General features: G+C 44.5%; 2 long non-coding RNA genes across 4 annotated transcripts in view; both read left to right on the forward strand.

Moving 5' to 3' along the window:
* The window catches only part of LOC102982930 (uncharacterized), a 64,682-nt gene extending 44,085 nt beyond the window's left edge, over window positions 1-20,597 (forward strand). For all 3 annotated transcript variants that reach the window (XR_008617174.1, XR_447375.4, XR_008617175.1), the window contains 2 exons: window positions 19,873-19,965; window positions 20,214-20,597. This is a non-coding gene — a long non-coding RNA (uncharacterized lncRNA). The remainder of the gene's footprint in view (window positions 1-19,872; window positions 19,966-20,213) is intronic.
* On the forward strand, window positions 4,151-16,336 carry LOC114486604 (uncharacterized). Its single transcript, XR_003680621.1, has 3 exons — window positions 4,151-4,367; window positions 4,482-4,530; window positions 16,077-16,336. It is a non-coding gene; the product is annotated as an uncharacterized lncRNA (long non-coding RNA).
* Window positions 20,598-20,606: the final 9 nt, after the last annotated feature.

Below are 20,606 nucleotides of genomic sequence, written 5' to 3' on the forward strand. Positions count from 1 at the left end.
AAAATGGTTCTCCATTTCAACTAGGTCATGAAGAAAAAAAGTGTAAGTACAAACATACACATATATTTATATAGCCACTGCCTCCCAGTGAGCTTGAAGCATACATAAACACACACACACACACACTTCATTAGTTCTCCTCGAGGAAAAGAAGGATAATTATTGCCAGCCTTTTTTGTAGTGAGAAAATCAAGGCACAATGTTATTTGTCAATAGGGAAATGCAAATCAAAACCACAATGTGATACCACTTCCCACCCACTAGAAGGGTTATAATGAAAAAGAACAAAAACAAACAAACAAAAAACCCAGAACAACCAAATGGAAAATAACAAGTGTTGTGAGGATGTAGGGAGATGGAACACTTGTATACCTCTGGTGGGAATGTAAAATTGTTCAGCCACTGTGGAAAACTCTTTGGTGGTTCCTCAACAAGTTAAACACACAATTACTATATGATTCAGCAATTCCACTCCTACGTATATAACCCCAAATAGTTGAAAACAGGGACTCAAACAGATACTTGTACACCCAAGTCCATAGCTGCATTATTCACAATAGTCAAAAGGTGGAAACAACCAAGTGTCCATCAATGCATTAATGGATAAATGTCTTGTGCTATAGACTGACAATGGAATTGTTTTCAGCCATAAAAAGGAAAGAAGTGTAGTAGCTTCAGAATCATGCACTAGATTAGATTAGCTCAGATTAGGATTAGAAATGAGGAAGAGAGAGAACAAAGTCTGCCCCTGGCATTTGTGAAGTTCAAGGCAAGTGTACAAAATGAGGCCCCTTTCCCCACCCCTGCTTGCTAATGCATTGTGAGCGCCTGGCATGCGCTTACAATGCATGGGCTCCAGCCTCATGACAAAGATCCACCCACAACCCAATCCCCACCCCAGCCCATCCCTGGCACCCTGCACACAGCTGCCCCTTGGCGTAGGAGTACACACACTAGCATCATCTGTCCACAGGACAGACCTGGGGAAGCAAGGTCCTAGCAGTAGGTTCAGGACCATGTGGGCAGGGAATTCTGGAGTCCTGGGTTCTTTTTTTTTTTTTTTAATTTCATTTTATTGTTTTATTTGGCTGCGTCAGGTCTTAGTTGCGGCACGTGGGATCTTCGTTGTGGCATGCGGGATCTTTTGTTGCGGCACACGGGCTCTTCACTGTGGCGCGCAGGCTCCAGAGCACACGGGCTCGGTAGTTGTGGCACGCAGGCTTAGTTGTCCCATGGCATGTGGGAGCTTAGTTCCCCGAAGTGGGATCTTAGTTCCCCGACCAGGGATCGAACCCGCATCCCCTGCATTGGGAGGCAGATTCTTAACCACTGGACCACCAGGGAAGTCCCTGGAGTCCTGGGTTCTTGGACTGCGGTCTAGAAGCTGAATATGACTCTAGGTGGGCATGTCCCCCAGTGCCTGTGGACTCCTCACCTAGTGGAGAGGAGAACACGTGATGGGATGGCCTGGGGCCTCAAAAGTGCCAGGTCCTGCTGGACCAATCGGGTACAGGGCCCGGGGTGCTCTAGTCTAAAGCAAGGCTAGAAAGAACTAAGATGTATTGAGCCAGGCCATGGCGTGGCACTTTTTGTTTGTCACTGATCATTATCACAATCTCAGAAACTATTACTTTCCCCATTTTACAGGGGAGACTCACAACAGGAACTTATGTGGGGCCACACAGCGAGTAAGTGGCAGTGATTCTAAAGTCTGTGTTTTTATAAGGACTGTGCTTTTCCAAGGGGCAACTGGAAAAGGCACCAGAGAATTCTAAGGATGCTTTCTAGACAGAGGTGGTGTATTTTGGCGTCAGAAGTCAGGCTGTGCAGCAGGTTAGATAGGATTTTGCCCTCGCATTTGCTTCATGATGAGGGAGGGTCTTTTGCACGTACCCTCCTCTGCTCTGCTCAGGGCACCCAGAGCGTGTTCCATAGCATTCCCGGCAGTTCAGGTTGACAGTCTGACAAGTGAGCCTTGATATAGCCACATCTGTCCGGGACCCCACAGCCGTCAGTCTAAACACTTCCACTAGCACAGCTGTTCGAAAGGCACCCTTGAGTTCCCTGGTAAACAAGGCAGGGCGGTTGCCTTGGTGTCTTTCCATCCCTCTCAGTCTCATAGGAGATTATCCGCATCACAGTCCAGAAGCCAAGAAGCCTCTGAGCAGCACGATGAGATAAATTAAACCAGAACTTTCCTTTACTACTTTCCTTGCTACTGAAGAAAACGTGTCCTATTCTCATCCCGTGCCTTAGTGTCCTTGTTTGGAAATGAGGCATGTAGGCGCTCGCTTCATATGGTGAAGGGCTTTAAAGTGCGTTCTTCTGATTGCTGCTTTTTAGATAGAGTTGTCTACCCAGGGAGCTAGTGCGTTCCCTCAAACTGTGGATTTTTAAACCGATGACGGAAGACTTGGCAGTGGTGTGTGGAAGATTCAAGAATTAGGTGCTCTCTTAAGTCTCTTTTAGCCTTATGATTAAATTACAACTATTTTTTTTATAATAGAAGAGAAATTGTGTTAAGTACCCTAAAGAAGCACAGATTGAGCCCTTATAAAGATATTACATAAAGAAGAAGCTGATTCTGGCTGGGAGAGTTGTAGGAGGATCCATAGAAGGGGTGTCCTTTGAATTTGGCCTGGAGAAGTGGCTAGAATTTGATGGGAAGAACAGCAGGAGCAAAGGTGTGGAGCACGGAGCAGCAATGCGTGAGGACCGCTTGTACAGTTAAATGTAAGTAGTTTATTCTTTCTGCAATGTGATGTGGAGAGTGGGACATATTGCCGGTTTAGTAACTTCAGGTTAGATGAGAAGATGGAAGATCCTGAAGCCTAAGACATTTTGCATTTATCCTGAAAAACATAGGAAGTTATCAGTTTATTTGTTTGCTTGCTTGCTCTTTAAGCAAGAGTAATGAAATAGTCATTAATGCTGTTCACTGAATATTTCTGGGTCCACACCTTCTGGACGCATGATAGGATTGTACTTCCTGATCAGCTGTGGATGGGGCCATGAGATCAGTTCTGCCCAGTGAGCTGTGAGCAGAAGTGGCCTTTGCCACCTCCAGGCAGACATTGATCTATCAGTGTGAGACCCTCTGGAGCTCTCTCATCTCTCTTCCACAGACTCAGCAGTGTTTCAGATGGTGGCTGGTTCATCGACCTGGGTCTCAGAGGGGGGACAATAATGGCATGGAGCTGAATCCCCAGCTCCCAAAGATGAACGTGTAGTGAGAGTGAGAAATATGCCTTTGTTGTTTCAAGTCACTGTAACGTTGTGTTTGTCCGTTACTGTGGCATAGCCTAACCTATCCTGACTGATGCAAATAATGACATCAGGGCTGTACTTCAGGGCTATGGTATGCAAGATAGATTGTCTTTAGGAGAGACTGGAAGGAGGAAGAAGAGTTAGGAGAGAGTGCAACAGGCCAAACCAGAGATAAAGAACCTATGAGGAAGGGCAGTGGACAGGAAGATGGAATGGAAGTTATAGATGTGATGACTTTCAAAGGCGACTCTGAAAACGGAGCAGTCACAGGACCTGACAAACAATCAGATTTATCTGCAGGCAGATTTTTGACTACTTTCAGCATCCCATACTGGTGCAACAAACAGGATTCCCTAAAAATATCCCTGGAAACTCACTGTTTTGCCAGAACAATTAATTCTTCGGGACCAGAGGCTCCCCCTTCTCCCAACAGGAGGAACTGCACCCAAATTCAGCTTCCAGTGGGATCTGGCAGGAGGTTTCTTCTCCCAGGTAGGAAGGGCTGCTTCTGAACCCAGCTTCTTATGATTCCCCAGGGTTTGCAGGTGCTACCCAGTTATCTTTCTTAGGAAACTCCTGTAAACACTGAAACTCACTGGCATATAAAAGCCAGACAGCCTGGCACTCATGTAGTCCACAGTTACCCTCCCCCAATCCCCAAGTGTGCTCTCAAGCGTGACCTTTAAAAGGGAACATTCAGCTAACTCTAGCAGGGTGTCCTGGCTCTGGCATGCCTCTCCATGGAAAAGTAAGAGACTGGTCCACATGTCTTCCACTGCTGACCTTTGCTTTGTAAGTTTTCCTAATAATCCCTGTTGTGAAACCCATATCATGCTCTGAGCCCCATTGCATGTTGCAAAATAGGTGTGATAACAAAGGGACTCAGCTGCAATACCACCACAGATGATGATTTACTGTGTCACTCCGGATGAGGGAGTTGGGAGAGCAGGCGTGCAGAAGGCCTGATACAACAGGATGTATCCTGCTGGCCTGGAGTTCCTTCAAGCAGAAAGACCGAGAACACCCCGGATCAGAGTGAAACACAGAGCCTAACGCGAAAACGAAACAGTACTCTGAGATGTATACTCCCCTCCACCCTGGTAAAAATTATTTGATTGTATTCAGTAAATCACCACTTTTTTTTTTTTGAAAAGAGGGTCATTATTGTTCAAAATGATCAGCCTGCACATTTCCATTTTTCAACTCTATCACAGAGCTCCTTGGTGAATTCTTGAAGGATCGCAAGGCATGGACAACTTCCCTGTGAGTTGACTCCTTGGGGCTCAGGGCACATTTCCTGGGTGATGCTTTCAGTGTTAAGCGGAGCCCCAGCCCATCTCTCTATGGTCTCTGAGCCCCATAGTATAATTGAAGCATAATATATTTGTGTTAAAAATAGTAAAACACAGTCTAGTAATTTAAAATCTAGGGTGGTATTTTTGTTTGAGTTTTTAGGTAGCACATTGGTACTTGAAGACAACAGAAGGTGAGGGTACTGACAGGACCGTGGTAGGATGGCCAAAGTAACTTGTGGACATTTTCATGGACTTTAAGGGGCTGATGAAATAAGTTTCTTGTAATGCTCACTCCACTACAAAAGGCAAGTCTCCCTTTGTCTTTCACTTGGGGTGTCATCAGCACTACGCTGAGGGCTGTCAGTCTGAGAGAGTGGTTTAGGGCTCATGCCAGAGTTGATGGAGGGGAAAGAGGGCAGAAGAGAGATTTTCCTGTGGCAAATGGGAGAAAGCTGGAGAAGAGACAGGAAGAGAGGGCCAGAGAGGCTGTGTTTGCACGTGTCAAAGAGAAGTGGCTGGAGGGGCCTTACCTCAGTGGTAGGTGGTAAATGAGGGGAAAGGTGAACCATATGGGAAATGCAAGATTCCCGGAGAAAGAAGAACCTTGTGGGAAAGCCAGCCTCCATGCCGGCCAGTTCGGTTTCTCCTGGAGTGTGGGATGAACCAGAAGCATTGTGCGGGGCCTGTGCCACACGTGTGTGGGATTTTAAAGGCTGGAGTGTGTTTCTTCGTGACCATAGCAGCAGCGTGGTGTAAGAGGCTCCAAATCAAGACCCCTAAGCTCTTATCCTGACTTCTACTTTAATTCATTACATGAATAAGGAGTACCTGCGAGGTGGCCGGCCCGGGGTTGGGTGCTGAAGGGTCAAGAGTGATGTCGCCATCTTGAGGAACTTGGGTCTGATGAGGAAGCAGCTGCCCCCACTGCTGTGTTCCGTGGTCATGTCACTTACCCTCTCGGGAGAGTGTGGTTTATGTCTCTGGGGTGAGTGCTTCCTGATACTGAACCCCAGTTGTGTTGATTTATCCATCCTGCCACAAGCACTGCTGGAAAATAGCAGGCTCTCCCAAGCCCAAGGCCTTGGTTGCTATGTTTACACTGGGGCAAGAGCAATTGAGACCACATATGCTTGGAGGGCAGACTGAAGGGGAAGAACTGGAAAGGTGCACAGTCCACGACCCTACTTCCAAATGGCCCATCGGAGAAGTGACTCTGCTCCTTTCTACCCAGGGAGGGGTGCAGGGGACCTGGGGTATCCCACCTTTGTAGCTCCCTACACTGAAGGAACCTTCAGAATGGAGAGTAGGGAAAAGGTTTCCCCTCCTAACAGACATGTGGTAGGGAAATTTATTCTAGCCCACCACTGTCTTATCATTTCCCACTGGGATAATAGTCCTCTAAACTGGATAGGAAATGAGAACAAAATGGGAGCAAAACACATATATTGTGATGTATGCACCTCCATCTCAACACATTCTAATGGGAAAAAATAATTAAATGCTTATCAAAAGACGGCTGAAATATATACCTGGCTTCTACTTATTATAAAAAGATATAAATGACATTGACTAATTTCATTTAAAATGTAATAGCTTCTTTGCATGTCCAATTTTTTTTTTTTGTATATTATAAAGCTGAGCAACAAAGTTCCTCTAAACTCAAGTAGGTTGGAGCCTTGACATGATCAATAAAAGAAACTTGGCCACAAAGTGTCCTCAAGCTATTGGAGCATAAACCTGAACTGATATTGTGTCAGTTGCAATTTGCTCCTATTTATCCATCAGCATCTTCAACTAAATATGAGTGTAAAGAGCAGTTGCAGATATAGACAGGCATCGGTGTCTCTAGAATTATTAAGAACCACTGACGTGTGAAATATCAGTATTCAAAAGTACTGATTTCTCCCGTGAGGTACTTTTCATATCTTATTTTGATATCTGAATGCAAATGAGCCTTAGTAAACCCTTCCTCACCTGGGTTCTTTGCATGATGGTGCAACTGCGTCTGTTTATTACAGACAATTAACAAATATATAGCCCAGTTTAGATTTATACAAATCGACTGTTAGGTGAGTTACCAAAAACATATTTGAAGGTGAAAACAAGCCTGTCTTTAATTACAGCTCTGTTGATTCTTGGCTTTCTATAATTATCCTGATTTGCTACAGTGTGTGGGTATGTTCACTGCCAAGAATGGAGAGTTTGAGTCCAGGCTCTGCCACTTACTAACTCTTGGATCTGGGACAGTCACTTCCTCTGTCTGACCTTGGGAAAATCGGGATAGGCGTCCTCTCCTCGCCTATCTTACGGGTTTGCTCAGCAGCTTAGAAAACAGGATAGACGTGATAGCTCTTGGTGAGATTATCCAAACATGTAAGGAGGAGCATGACTCCGCATAGAAGAGCCCTAGAAAACCAGGGGCACATCTGCTTGTGTCCTAGGAGAAGCATAGACACCGAGAGCTCTTTGGAAAAATTACTTTTGCTGTTATTGTTTCAGTCATTTTCGTCACTTAGCAGCCACGAGTAGATGTAATAGTGGTCCCACCTCTCCCTCTTAGGGGCCTCATACATCTTGCATATATTTAATTTGACAAACACTGATGAGGAGCCTACTGTGTACCAGACACTGTTGCAGGGGACCCGGAGTTGGGTGAGAAACATTCTCACCGCACACAAATGATTCTAATGAAAGGCAGAGGTGCAAATGGGCCTCTGGGGTGGCACAAGCTCTTTGTTGAAGGAGAGCTTCATTCCCATGGGGGTGGGTTGAAGCAGTGCTCGTAGGAAAGGTGGGAGTTCAGCAGGTCCTTAAAGGGCCTGACACAAGTGTCTGCTAGATACTTCCTAAAGAATGGGCAAGAAAAAAAAAATCACTTTTTGCAGCAAGGCTCGTTGAATCCATCCCTGGGTGGCAAACTTGCTGCGGTCTTCTTTCCTCTTCTTCATGGCTGAATGTCTGGAGTTGAGCAGAGGACCAGCACATAGTGAGCACTCAGCAAATGTCATGGAGGGAATTACTGAGCAAAGTCATACTGCAGTTTTGGAATGCAGTTGGGTGGGTCAGACACTAAAGAGAAGGAGTGCACCTTGCTCCAAGAACTTGAGCAGGTCACTTTCCTTCTTCTCTCATCAGGACGCTGGAGGGGCACATCTGATCTGCTTTACAGGCTTGTGAGCTGTCTGCTGCTTGGGAGGTCTCTGGAATCGACCGCCAAGTAGCAAGAATAAAGCCACTTTCTGGAAGCATGCTGGGGACGATAATGACTATCACATGAGATTTAGCATGGGGAGAGAGAGCGTCATGTGGAGCAGCCATCACTGTTCTGTACAGGAGAGCCAGCCTAAACACTAATACCAGGATAAAAGAAAAAGGTGATTAACAAATGTAATTGTCTATTTTGTCGAGGAAAGCTTCCTAGGGCACTTTTCTTTACGAAAGTTAATGATCTTCATAGATAGCTAGAATATTAGGGTTATTGGGGGGAAAAACAGCTGATGTTTCATCTGTAATTATTGGTGGCGTGCTAATGAGTTGAGAAAAAGAAAGCTGATTGGCCCAAAGGCTTAGCACAGAAAGATCACTGGGGAAGAGCAGAAGATGGGTTGGCCAACCTCTGAGTTATCGCCGTGCAGTTATCAAGTAATCACTGCTTCCCGTTTTAGCAGAGATCATGTCTGAGTAGCAGGCAGGGGCTTGTGGGCACAATGATTGTACTTTGGGGGGAGTCTCTGAAAGGTGCAGAGAGCACCGTCAAGAGTAGCCTGTGCCTACCTCCTCACCCACCTGCGGGACTAATTTTATCTTTGTTTTAGCTGTCAGTGGAGTCTTTAGAGACTTGGAGCTGCTGGTCTCCCTTGCATAAAGTGTGATGTTTTGTAAGCATGTAAAACACTCGTACATATTTGAATTTGTTTTGTCCCGTTTGCAAGAGTCAGAGAAATGCTGTTGACCTCAGGTTATGGGAGTTGAAGGTAGTGGGGAAATTAAGAGTAAAGCCTCTCTCTGTCAGAGAGACTGGGCCTCCGGCTATGAGGAAATGTTCGCTGCCCTTCTGGAAACAGCTGTCATGCCTTGTGGCCATCTCCTCATCTGTGGAGGCCCCTCAAGTCACTCTGGCATTCTCAGGCCTTAGCTTGTCCTCCATCCTAGCACCTCTTCTGGTCATGGCTACTGACCTCTTCACTCTAGGTTTCTCTTATCTCATGGCTTCTCCTGTCTGATCTCACTCCTAGGTCTCTGAGAGCCTCCATTTCTGCACCTACTTGTCCCCACTTGTGGTCATATCAACCCTTAAGAGAGAAACCACACGACCTAGAGGATCTCTGTTGGCAGGACTGGCTTCACGGGCGCGCAAGCTGTGCATTCTCACAGCACCCTGCTCTCCGAACAGGCCAGCACTGGGTTTAATTTTCTCCTCTGGAAAGACTCTCAGCAGTGTGACACCTCCATAAAAGCACACATTACATTGCAGTGTCTTTACCTGCTTGTGTATCTGTCTTGTCTCATATACTGTTAGCCCCTTGAGAGCAAGAAACACATCTCTTTCATTCCTGTGTCCCTGGCACCTACCTCAATATTCAACCTCTATTAGGTGCTCATTAAATATCTGTGGAATGAAAACAAGGGCCCACAGATGGTTGGTGGCACTGGGACTATAACCAAAGTCTCCCATCTCTCCACCTTGGGCTTCGACAACTGCACCAAATATGCAAATGGATTTTCAGTTGACAGCTGTTATGGAGACTTTCTTCTTTTCTGTCTTTTGTGAGGTGGATTCCTAAGCCAGCAAAATTGCACCTGCTGCTCTACTCTTCCTTGAAAGGCAGATGATGTTCAGGTGAGCTCTGGATTTCCAGCTGTACAGACACCGCCCCCAAGGTGACCCGGGGTTAGAAGGACCCAGCGTGGTTTAGCATGGACCCCGCTTGGCATAGCTGCAAGCAACAGAGGCAGGCAAAAAAGAAAGCACTAAGAAAATTCCAGTTTGGGAAGCTAGGAGGGAAAGGAAGTTGTGGGATACAGAGAGCTCTCATTCTTTTCTCTCTCCAGGTTTCTTGGTTTCTGCCCCAGTTCTGTTATTCAATAGTTGTGTGACCTAGAGCAGGTCACTTAACCTTGATGGAATTCATCAATAAATATGATAGTGACATCTCAATTGCACACCTCGTGATGTCTTAATAGGCTCAAATGAAAGTGCTTATAAAAATGCTTTGTAAAATTTGGAAAGCATGTTGCTCATATCATGCTGTTATTCCATGTTATTCCATGTAATAACATGTCTGTTATTCCCAAATATACTTATCACACATGTGGCTTTCCACTGAATTTTGGCCAGGCTTGACAATCCTAACTGAACATTGGTTCCTAGGGTAAAAATAGAGATTTGTGGCAGTCATGAAAACCCAGAAGTGCCTTTATTCACATGAAATATAAATGGCAGGCAGGGCTTGTTGTTGCCTCTGGGGAGGACAAATGTTATCAACTTTGGTCTTTATACCTTGTAGAAGTTGTCTGTTGCTCTGACATTTCCCCATCAACCCCACTTCACATAAAGTCAAAACATATTTACCTATGACCTCGTAGTATGTAACAGCATAAGGGATAATGTAAGATATCCTGTCTGAAGTCTTAAGAGAAAAACCAGATGCCAACATGAATAATTATAACCCAAGGTAGACCATAAAAGAGGAAACCACAATGGTCTTTGACAGCTTTGAACAGGAGAAATGACATCCCACTGGAAGGTTGAAGAATGATTCATGGAGTCTATCTCCGAATCTTGTCGTTCTTGGACCCAGTCCCTTTGATAAGGAAAAACCCTTCAAGGTTCTTACAGAGCTCGTGGACCCGTAGGGAGAGGGCATCTTCAGGAATCTTTCTCTCTCAGAGCCTGGGAATAGCACTGTCAGACTGTTTCAATCTCTCTCTCCCTGTGAGGCCCAGAGCTTTGCAGAGATGAAGTTTGAAATGCTTGGCCTCCTAGAATCTTGACTGGGTTACCTCTAGGCGAGCCCCTTAGCTTCTCAGTTTTCTCATCTGGAATATAGACATAATAATACTAACTTCAAAGCAATGTTGTAACATTTAATTGATGTTTGCAAAACCTTCTGAGATCTACAGATGAAAGACCTTGGAGAAGAACACAGCATGATTATTCTATGGGAATTAATCCCTTCATCAGCCTTTGGGAGTTCTCTGTTCAATCTGTACCCTCTTTGGGGATCACTGGGCTGCATTTCCAGATGTAAAACATTCTTACAAGAAGAAACAAGTGGTTCTTGATTTCCTGGTCACCCCTGGGACTTTTTCAGCTCAACATCATCCCTAGACTATCACCTTCTCTCTTCTTTTTTCCGACTCTTGAGGCAAAGGCCTTACTCTTTCACGCTGGGGCAGCGGTCAGCCTGGTCTCACCCTGGAGCATGCTGTGGGCGAGAAAAAGCTGACCCAATAATAATATGTTTGTTACTTCAAAGACTCAGTATTTTCTGCTTTTTGAGCTACAGGGAAAATGTTCTGCCCACTCTTGGAATCAGTGACAGCTTCTTAGCCCCTTAGAAAACATAGCTCCCTTGTCCAGAATCTGATACTTTTCATCTCTTCATCCTGAAAATGAGATGAACGTCCTTGGCCTGTGATTCCATAGGAGGAAGAACGAGCCCCCAAATGAAGTCTGATAATTTCCTTTGATTTTATCATTGATTTGCTTTTCTCTCAGCCTTTCCTTTCTTTAGATTCCTCAACTATAAAGTGAGTATAATAATTCTTCTCAAAAATTTGTCCTGAGGAGTTAATGAGATCATGTAATTGAAAGCACTTTGTAAACTCTAAAGGATGTGTAGATACACAGAAGTGAAGTAGAGTATTATCTGATTTGTAATGCAGATATCGTTGGATACACTTACAGAAGTGGATTTGGCATAAAAAATAAAGACATAAAGATGAGCCCCACTCTTTCCAAGTTTGCTGAAAGAATCTCCTCTACAAGCTCCCTGTCTGTTGAACATCTGGCCTCTGAACACCTCTAGTAATGGGGAGCTCACTTCCTATCAAGGCAGTCTATTTCATACTTGGAGGCTTCTCACTGGTAAAAAGTTCTTTCTTTGGCTAAGGTGACATTGGTCTCTCTGTCACTTCCAACTGCTTTGCAGTTCTAGTTCTGATTCCACACCAAAAAAATCAAACCCTCCTTCCTTATAATGGTCCTTCAGATTTGTGAAATCAAGGATCCCATGTCTCCTGGGTTCTCTCATCACCAACTAAAATTCTCCAGTTCCTTTCATTTTTCTCAAGGTGTTATTTCCAGGCCTTTCACCATTCCAAGAGGTAAGATCCATTAATTGCCCAAGAAATGGGGGGAGCAGAGGCTCCAGGACCAGCAGTAGAGCAGGGTGGGAACAGTTGGATCCCTGTGCACTCAAGGTTGCAAGGAACAGCATGGAAAACACATTTTTATCACACTGACTAGAGCCAGCTAGCTCAGCACCCAACACTGTCAGTGCCTTGCACACAGTTGGAGCTGAAGGAATAAATACCGTGAATGAATAAACACAGTGAAAGATTTGTTGTCCGTAATGGATACATATTTTCATTCCTCCAGACCATTGTGATTTTGGAGTGTCTTTTAATAATTTTTCAGCTGCTATATCACTATGGAGGGACAGGACAGCTTTTAGTTTCTTCTTCAACCTCGAAGTATATCAAATTCATCCAAAGTTCTATCTTTGGGTCTCATACTTTATAGGTGCACATGACAAAATGGGGTATGGGGGCAAATTGGAGAGTGGTTCAGATAGGATGCCTTCCCAAGATCTTTCTTACAGGTGTTTGTAGCTCTTTCCCATGCCCAGTCTTAGAGTGACAAAACTTTTGGCCTGGAACAGAAATGAGGTCCCAAAGCATTAAAAAGGGGGTGGGGAGGCCTGAGTCACAAATCCAAGTGGAAGAGATATTGGATGTCAGCCAATCCAGATCAGCTCCTGAGGACTGATCGATCTCCTTTCTAATGCCAGATTCTATTTGGCTAAGAGTTACTGAGAGGTTATGATATTCCAGGAACTCTGCTAGATGCTTTAACACACAATCTCTCACTTAGTCCTCCCTTCTATGTGATGAGAAAGGTGTCACAGTCTCCCAGAGTCAAGAGACATTCATTAATCAAGAAATGTCTATAAAACCCTCAGCAGTGGTTCCCAGACTCGGGATTCTTTTAAACGTATGGAGTTTTTGCAAGAAAATCTCTGAATCCACATGTGTGTTCAAGATTGTCTAGAGACTACAAAAGACAGGCATATTTTACTCATATGTACTTGTATTTCTCAAGCGTATGTGGGCGCTGTTGTGATTAATCAGATATAATTTTTAAAACCAGGCTATGAAAACCATGGTGTTGTTGTCATCATATACTTTGTGAATCATTAGAATTTTTAAATTAATATACATTATTTTTTGAGCAGTTTTAGTTTTACAGAATAGGCAAGCGGAAAGTACAGCAAGTTCCCATACTCCCCTTTGCCCTTCCACCAAGTTTCCCGTTATTAGCTTCTCGCATTAATGTGGTATATTTGTTATAGTAAGTGAGCCAATACCGATACATTATTATTAGCTGAAGCCATAGTTTACATTAGGGTTTACTCTTTGTGTTGTGTATTCTATTGGTCTTGACAAATGTATAATGACAAGTATCCACCCTTACGGTATCATACAGCATAGTTTCAATGCTCCCAAAATCCCCTGTGCTCCACCATTCATCTCTCCTTTCCTCTCTCTCAATCACTGATTTTTTTTTTTTTTACTGTATGTACAGTTTTGCCTTTTCCAGAATGTCATATAGTTGGAATCATGCAGTATGTAGCCTTTTCACGTTGCCTTCTTTCTCTTAGCAATATGCCTTTAAGGTTCCTCTTTGTCTTTTCATGGCTTGATAGCTCAATTTTTTATTACTGAAAAATGTTTTATTGTATAGATGTACCATAATTTGTTTATCCATTCTCCTATTGAAGGACATCTTGGTTGCTTCCAAGTTTTAGCAACTGTGAAAAAAGTTGCTGTAAAAAATCCATGTGCAGGTTTTTACGTGGACATACGTTTTCAGCTCATCTGAGAAAATATCAAGGAATATGATTGCTGAATTGTGTGGTAAAAGCATGTTTATTTTTGTAAGGAATTGCCAAACTGTCTTCTGAAGTAGCTGTACCAACTTTTCCATTCCCACCAGCAATACATGAGCATTCCTATTGCTCCACAGTCTCATCAGCATTTGGCACGGAATAAGTTATTTCACGTTTAAAGTCTGAGCTGCAAATGAGATTTTTCCTTCCAGTGTTCTGGATCTGGGCCATTCTGACAGATGTATAGTGTATCTCATTGTATTAATTTGAAATTCCCTATTGACATGTGTTGTTGAGCATCTTTTCATATGCTTATTTGCCATATATATTGTTTCTTTGGTGAGATGTTTGTTCAGATCTTTTGCTCATTTTAAAATTGGGTGGTTTGTTTTCTAATTGTTGAGTTTTAAGAGTTCTTTGTATATTTTTGATACCAGTCTTTTTTCATATATGTGTTTTGCAAATATTTTCTCCCAGTCTGTGGCTTGTCTTTTCATTCTCTTAACAGGGTCTTTCACAGAGTAGAAGTTTTTAGTTTTAATGAAGTCCAACTTATCAATCTTTTCTTTCATGAACTGTGCTTTCGGTATTGTTTCTAAATAGTCATTGCCAAACCCAAGGTCACCACTGATATCTTGACCATATTGAGCTTTCTAATCCATGTACCTGGAATATCTCTCCATTTATTTAGATCTTATTTTCTTTTCATCAGAGTACTGTGGTTTTCCTCATATAGCTCTTTAACATATATTGTTGAATTTATACATAAATATTTCAGTTTTGGGGGTGCTAATGTAAATGGTATTATGTCATTAAAAGTTGAAAGTATAACTGGTGTCAAGTGGGAAGTCTGTGATATTTTTCAGGTTAAAATGTGGTCTGTATAATCCCGAAGATGAGAGAGTGCTAGCTGACGTGATGTTGGACATGAAGTAGCTGACAGTAGGGCTCTGAGCTCCTGTTGCCAGAAGGGTGTCTAATGGTGTTATGGTGGCAATGTCACGGTACACTGGAAGGAAAAATCTCATTTGCAGCTCAGACTTTAAACGTGAAATAACTTATTCCGTCCAAAAGAGTTTAAAACTCTTTGTCCTTGTCACAGCCCCCATAGAGAGAAGTGGGCACCAAAGAGCCTGTGCAGAAGGTCCAGGTTAGAGGAATGAAGAACTGTGGCAACAGCCCAACATTTTATTTTTTTCACTAGCAGAGTAAATAACTCACAATGCTCATGGGATAAAGATAAAAATTCTTACCATCGCCCACAGTCCTGGAATGGTCTGACCTCTACCAGCCTCTTAAACCATATAGGCTCCCTCCTTTGCTCAGCCACTTTGTCCTTGCACATCCTTTTCTTTGCCACACTTCTTTCCTGGGGCCTTTTCATATGCTGTTCCTCCCCCCTCTTCAGCCAGCTCTTGAATCACTTCCCTGATCCTCTTCGGCCAGGCCTCTGAAAGCACAGCTTACTTCTGAACGCGTATTACATTGTGATTTTACATTTATTTGTGTGATTAGCTGATTACAAAACTGTAAATTCCTTGAAGGAAGGCACTGTCTGTATTGCTCACCTTTATGGTCCCAGCGCTGCAACTGTTGAGCGAATGGATGATTGATGGCATATACTACAGAATCATAAACTGTGTATATTTCTCAGTTTTGAGTATGGGGACCGCTCAGTGAATCATTTAGTTTCCTAAAGGGCTCCTCTAGGTGTTATGGTACATGCAGTTACCTGGTATGGTTGGTTCCCCACCCAAACACTGTAATCAATGTTCTGGTCCCTCGAGCAGTGAAACCTGAGTCAATAGCTTCCTTTGCATAGTGTTGGCTAACTGAGGCTTATAGCGCTTTGGGTCAACATTAATTCTTTTAAATTTTATTTAGCAAACACGTATTAAATGTCCACTATCTACCGCACATTGTGTTAAATGAGAACCAGGTATGGAACCCCTGCAGCCATGTCTCCACCTGGGAAGACTGGTGTGACAGTACAGGAGGGGTGTTCACCAATCCAAGCCAAGCTGAATGTTCCAGGGTAGAGTTAGAGTAGGGGCTGTAAATTGTTGGCTCTGGGGCCCAGGCTGCATGCTTTTCTTTTTTAATTTTATTTTTATCATTTTTTTTTATTGGGGTATAGTTGTTTTTGCACTCTTCTTTTGGCTGTACGATCTTTCTAAAACTTTTGGACCTGAGTGTCTTAGGTGGGTCCTGCATGTTTTGTTCCCTCAATCTCCTACCACTCCCTACTGTCTCAGACCTGGCTTGGGATTTCTTGTGTTTCCGCTGCCTGCCTGGTCCCTAAGCGCATCCAGTTGGTGACCCTTGCTTGAGTTCAGTCTTCCTCTGGGGTCAGTGGCCGGCCAGAGAGAAGGACTGCTTTTCACATTCCTATTTTGTACAGGAACTGGGGGAGCCACACAGCTGGATCACACAGGCCCTGCTGAAGAACTCACAGTCCAGTCAAGGAAGTGACATGCACATAAACGGCCAGAACACTGTGCTTCCGAGTGTTTACAAAAGCAGCTGTGAGAAGGGCAGTGACTGGAACACATGCTTCTGACCTGCATGTTTGTGGGTCTGGTTCACAGGACGGTGGTGGTGTGGGCGAGGATGAGGCAAAAGCAGCCTTCAGGCCCTGGTCTCGTCCTCCATCAGTGAAACACACTGTGACTCTTGCTGTGGGTCCCTGCGTGAGTTACTTCAACTTCACCTCTTTGAGCCTCAGATTCTATAACTGTAAACTGGAGGTGATGTGAGGGGCAAGAGGGTTGTTGTTTAAAAAAAGGAGTTTAAAAGAAGAATGCCTATGAAAACGCTTAGCATGATGCTTCATACGGAAGAGACAAGCGGAAACTGCTGAATTTGAATCCTGCTTTACGGGAACCTTTATAGAGACTGCTGCAGAATATGTCTTGGCAACTCCTGGGCCCGCCTTCCAAAGGACGCCTCGGTAGGGGGTCAGGCAGTCCTCCTCCTCGCCCAGCCATCGGCTGCGTAGAGCACCCTGTGCCAGCAGCAGGCCAGGCCATGTGACCTCTTCTCCTTCTTGGCTGTTCCCACTGGCAAGCGATGAATAGCCAGAGAGACACCCTCCATCGTGCCGAGAGTTTTCCCAAGGAGCCCAGAGGGAAGAATGTTCTGTGTTTTTGCAAAGCCTGACCCTCTTCTGGAGCCAATTCTGGTGGAGATACAGGAACCTAATTGTTTACTGTTCTTCAGGTCCCCTCCATTGGGGGCCACTTAAGCCCTCCTTTAACACAATGAATGGAATGCTTCAAAGAGTCAGTATCTGGCAATCTCAGCTTCCAGTGGTCACAAGAGCACCAGGAGTTTCAGGTTTACAGATTCAGAGAGTGTCAGAGCAGGAAGGTGTCCCAAACTTATTTGTCCAACTCTCTCACTTTACAGCTAAGTAAACTGATGCCCAAAGAGACAAAGCCAGTGACAGACCTAGGTCTCCTGCCTTCCAGTCCTGGGCTTCTGCCATGACACCATGCTGCCCTCCATGTACGGAAAGAAACATTGAGCATGAATGTGAGTGTGTGATTCCACTAGTGTCAGTTATCACAAATGATAGAACAGCAGATTCAGCCCTCCCACCCCCCAAAAAAGAGTGTGTGCATGTAGGGGGGATTCATTAAGTTCTGTAACTGAGACGTACAGGAGGACATCTGGCTTTGGCAATGTTCTTGGGATCCGGTTTTTCTCTCTCCATCTCTTAGGTCCTCTTCTCTTTTCCTTCAAGAAGGCCACCAGAAGTTTCCAGGGCAAAATCCTTTCAGGATCATGTGCCATGGGAAAATATGAAAGTTCTCTGTCCCTGCTTTGTCTGCAAAAATCCCAAGGTTCACTTTGATTGGGGTTTCTGTATCACGTGCTCTGCTGTCAGCCAATCACTGGGGCTGGAGACTGCAACGTGCTAATTGATGTAGGTCTGGGCCACATGCTCCACCCCAGGGCTGAGGGTGAGGCCCACTCAGACCCTGTGGATTGAAAGTGGGGTGCTGCCAGGAAGGGGAAATGGGGTTCAGTGGCTAAAAAAATGAAAAATGTCCTCTGTGCCCCTGCAGTGCTCCCATGTCTGAAAATAAATGTGATTATGTCTTAGGTGCATCAAATCTTCCATCTCATCAATTTAGGGAGTGTTTTGCTCTCTAGCAAACAGTGCAGTTGAGACAGTAGAAATTAATGAGAAGAGACTGGGGCATTTTGCTGTGAAGTGGAGTTCTGGGGTTTAGGTAACATGACATCCTACAGTCGATCAGCTAACCTATGTCTTATTCTGCATGTACTTCTATGAAGTAAAAAAAAAAAGAGAGATAAGCAAACAAACAAAAATCAAAACCAACCAACAAATAAACAAACAAAACTACTCAAGGCCTAATCTTTCAGCTTGCTAAGAAAGTCTGATTAAACATATTCCAGGGCTTCCCTGGTGGCGCAGTGGTTGCGCGTCCGCCTGCCGATGCAGGGGAACCGGGTTCGCGCCCCGGTCTGGGAGGATCCCACGTGCCGCGGAGCGGCTGGGCCCGTGAGCCATGGCCGCTGAGCCTGCGCGTCCGGAGCCTGTGCCCCGCAACGGGAGAGGCCGCAACGGAGGGAGGCCCGCATACCACACACACACAAAAAAACCAAACATATTCCAACATAAGACAGGGGCTACTGTAGCTGTATGAGGGGCTTTCTTGGTACCTAGAAATATGCAACCCACCTCACTGAGCATCAGTTTATTCACCTTACAAAAGTCAGGTAATGTCTAACAGTTGCACAGAGCTAACCATTTGTGAAGCACTTTCATGACAGCTATTTCACAGCCTGGACAGACAGGTAGGTGAGGCACAGAGAGGTTGAGCAATTGTCAGAGGTCACCCAGCTTGTCAGTGGTAGATCTGGGAAGCCAGCCCAGGCCCTTTGACCTCAGAGACCATTATCTTTCAGTATGTCATGTTTTCTCTGAGAAAGTTAACACACTTTAAGTGTTAACACTTTTTATTATTTCCCATTTTAAAGGAAAATATGCTTGAAATGCAAATTAACATCAACAATGCATATTTTATTTTTACTATCAGATTGGCAAAAAAAATTAAGAGAATCCATGATATTAAGTTTTAGTAAAGGATATAAGAAAATAGGTGCTCTCCTACACTGTTGGTCAGCCTGCAAATCAGTGCCATACTTTCAGAGTCAAATTTGTGTTTCTAAGGTGCCACATACAAAAATGTTCATTGCAGCATTGTTGGTGATGGAGAAAAACATAAAGATCACTAGAGGTCCATTCACAGGGGAATGGCTTAACTGCGGGGTAGTAATATTATGAAATACCAGGGAATACAGTACATCTATGACAGCTAACAAGGCTAGAGCTCCTCTATGCGTTAAGTTAAAAAAAATTGTAAAACAACGTACACACCATTAGACCATTTACATAAGGAACAAACCGCAAGACACACTGAACTATTTCTATATGCATATGTAATTAGTTGCATAGAGTGAAGGGCTAAAATGATACCGATAAGTACTAATGATAGGAGTCGGGGATGGGGGTGGGGGGGGAAGGGTGGGGAGTTAGCAAGGAGTAGGGATTGGTATCAGGAGGGTCAGTCAAAAGGACATTTGGGACTTCCCTGGTGGCGCAGTGGTTGAGAGTCCGCCTGCCGATGCAGGGGACACGGGTTCGTGCCCCGGTCCGGGAGGATGCCACATGCCGCGGAGCGGCTGGGCCCATGAGCGACGGCCGCTGAGCCTGTGCGTCCGGAGCCCATGCTCCGCAACAGGAGAGGCCACAGCAGTGAGAGGCCCGCGTACCGAAAAAAAAAAAAAAAAAAAAAGGACATTTGCTTTTAGATATTTGAACATTTTGCAGTAAAACTATACTCATGTTCTATTTGTGTAATTTAAAATATTGAAATATAAAATAACCCAAGGTTCTTACTAAAACATATTAAGTCATTTGAATTAAGAAACGTTTTATTGGTAGCTGAGTTTAGATGGAAAAGATGCTGATTCTTTTCCCAGTTCTCCAGTCATTACAGATGCTTATCCAAAGCCTCCTCAGTTCCAGGTCACCTTGCAACTTTGACAAACTTGTAGATCTATAGCACTTTATGTCAGAAGGAACTTAGGGATCACTGCTGTTCACCTGCAGGGAGGAGGGTATTGGGGACTAGAGTCCAGTTACCTTCCTGGTTCTTTTCCAGATGACTCATCCGGGAGTGAAGTCACGACCACACTCCTGGGACTCCATCTCTAGAGAGAAGAGCTAATCATAATGCTTTCTTCCCTGCTTTCTGGTAAGGATTAAATCAGCCAATGAGTATGAAATTGTTAGGGAGCTGTCAAACATGATAAAAATGTTAGAGAGTGATGTCATTGCTCGTGTTTCCATTGTTCTGAGCCTCAAAGTTGAAGTGATTTGCCCAAGGACACATGGCTGCAGGACAACTTCGGCTCCCTTTTTGTCACAGTCCTGGTGGCGCTTTGCAATAATGCTCGTATTGCACTGTCCACGAATTGTGAATGTGCCTGTGTTCTCTACTAGGTGGCGAGTCCTCTGAAGTCAAAGACCCGAGCCCAGTCATCTTCTTACCCAGCATCTGTCTAACATCTTGCAGGCCTTCAGGGAATGTTATGTATGAGACTTTCTGGACTCAGCTTCTCCTTCTCTAAACAAAGATTGGGATCTAAATTGCTAATATCGGGCTTCCCTGGTGGCGCAGTGGTTAAGAATCCGCCTGCCAGTGCAGGGGACATGGGTTCGAGCCCTGGTCTGGGAAGATCCCACATGTCGCGGAGCAACTAAGCCCCTGCGCCACAACTACTGAGCCTGCACTCTAGAGCCCTAGAGCCACAACTACTGAGCCCACGTGCCACAACTACTGAAGCCCGTGCACCTAGAGCCCGTGCTCCACAACAAGAGAAGCCACCGCAATGA

This window comes from Physeter macrocephalus, chromosome 1, assembly GCF_002837175.3.
Source record: "Physeter macrocephalus isolate SW-GA chromosome 1, ASM283717v5, whole genome shotgun sequence".
In the NCBI taxonomy this organism is placed as follows: domain Eukaryota; kingdom Metazoa; phylum Chordata; class Mammalia; order Artiodactyla; family Physeteridae; genus Physeter; species Physeter macrocephalus.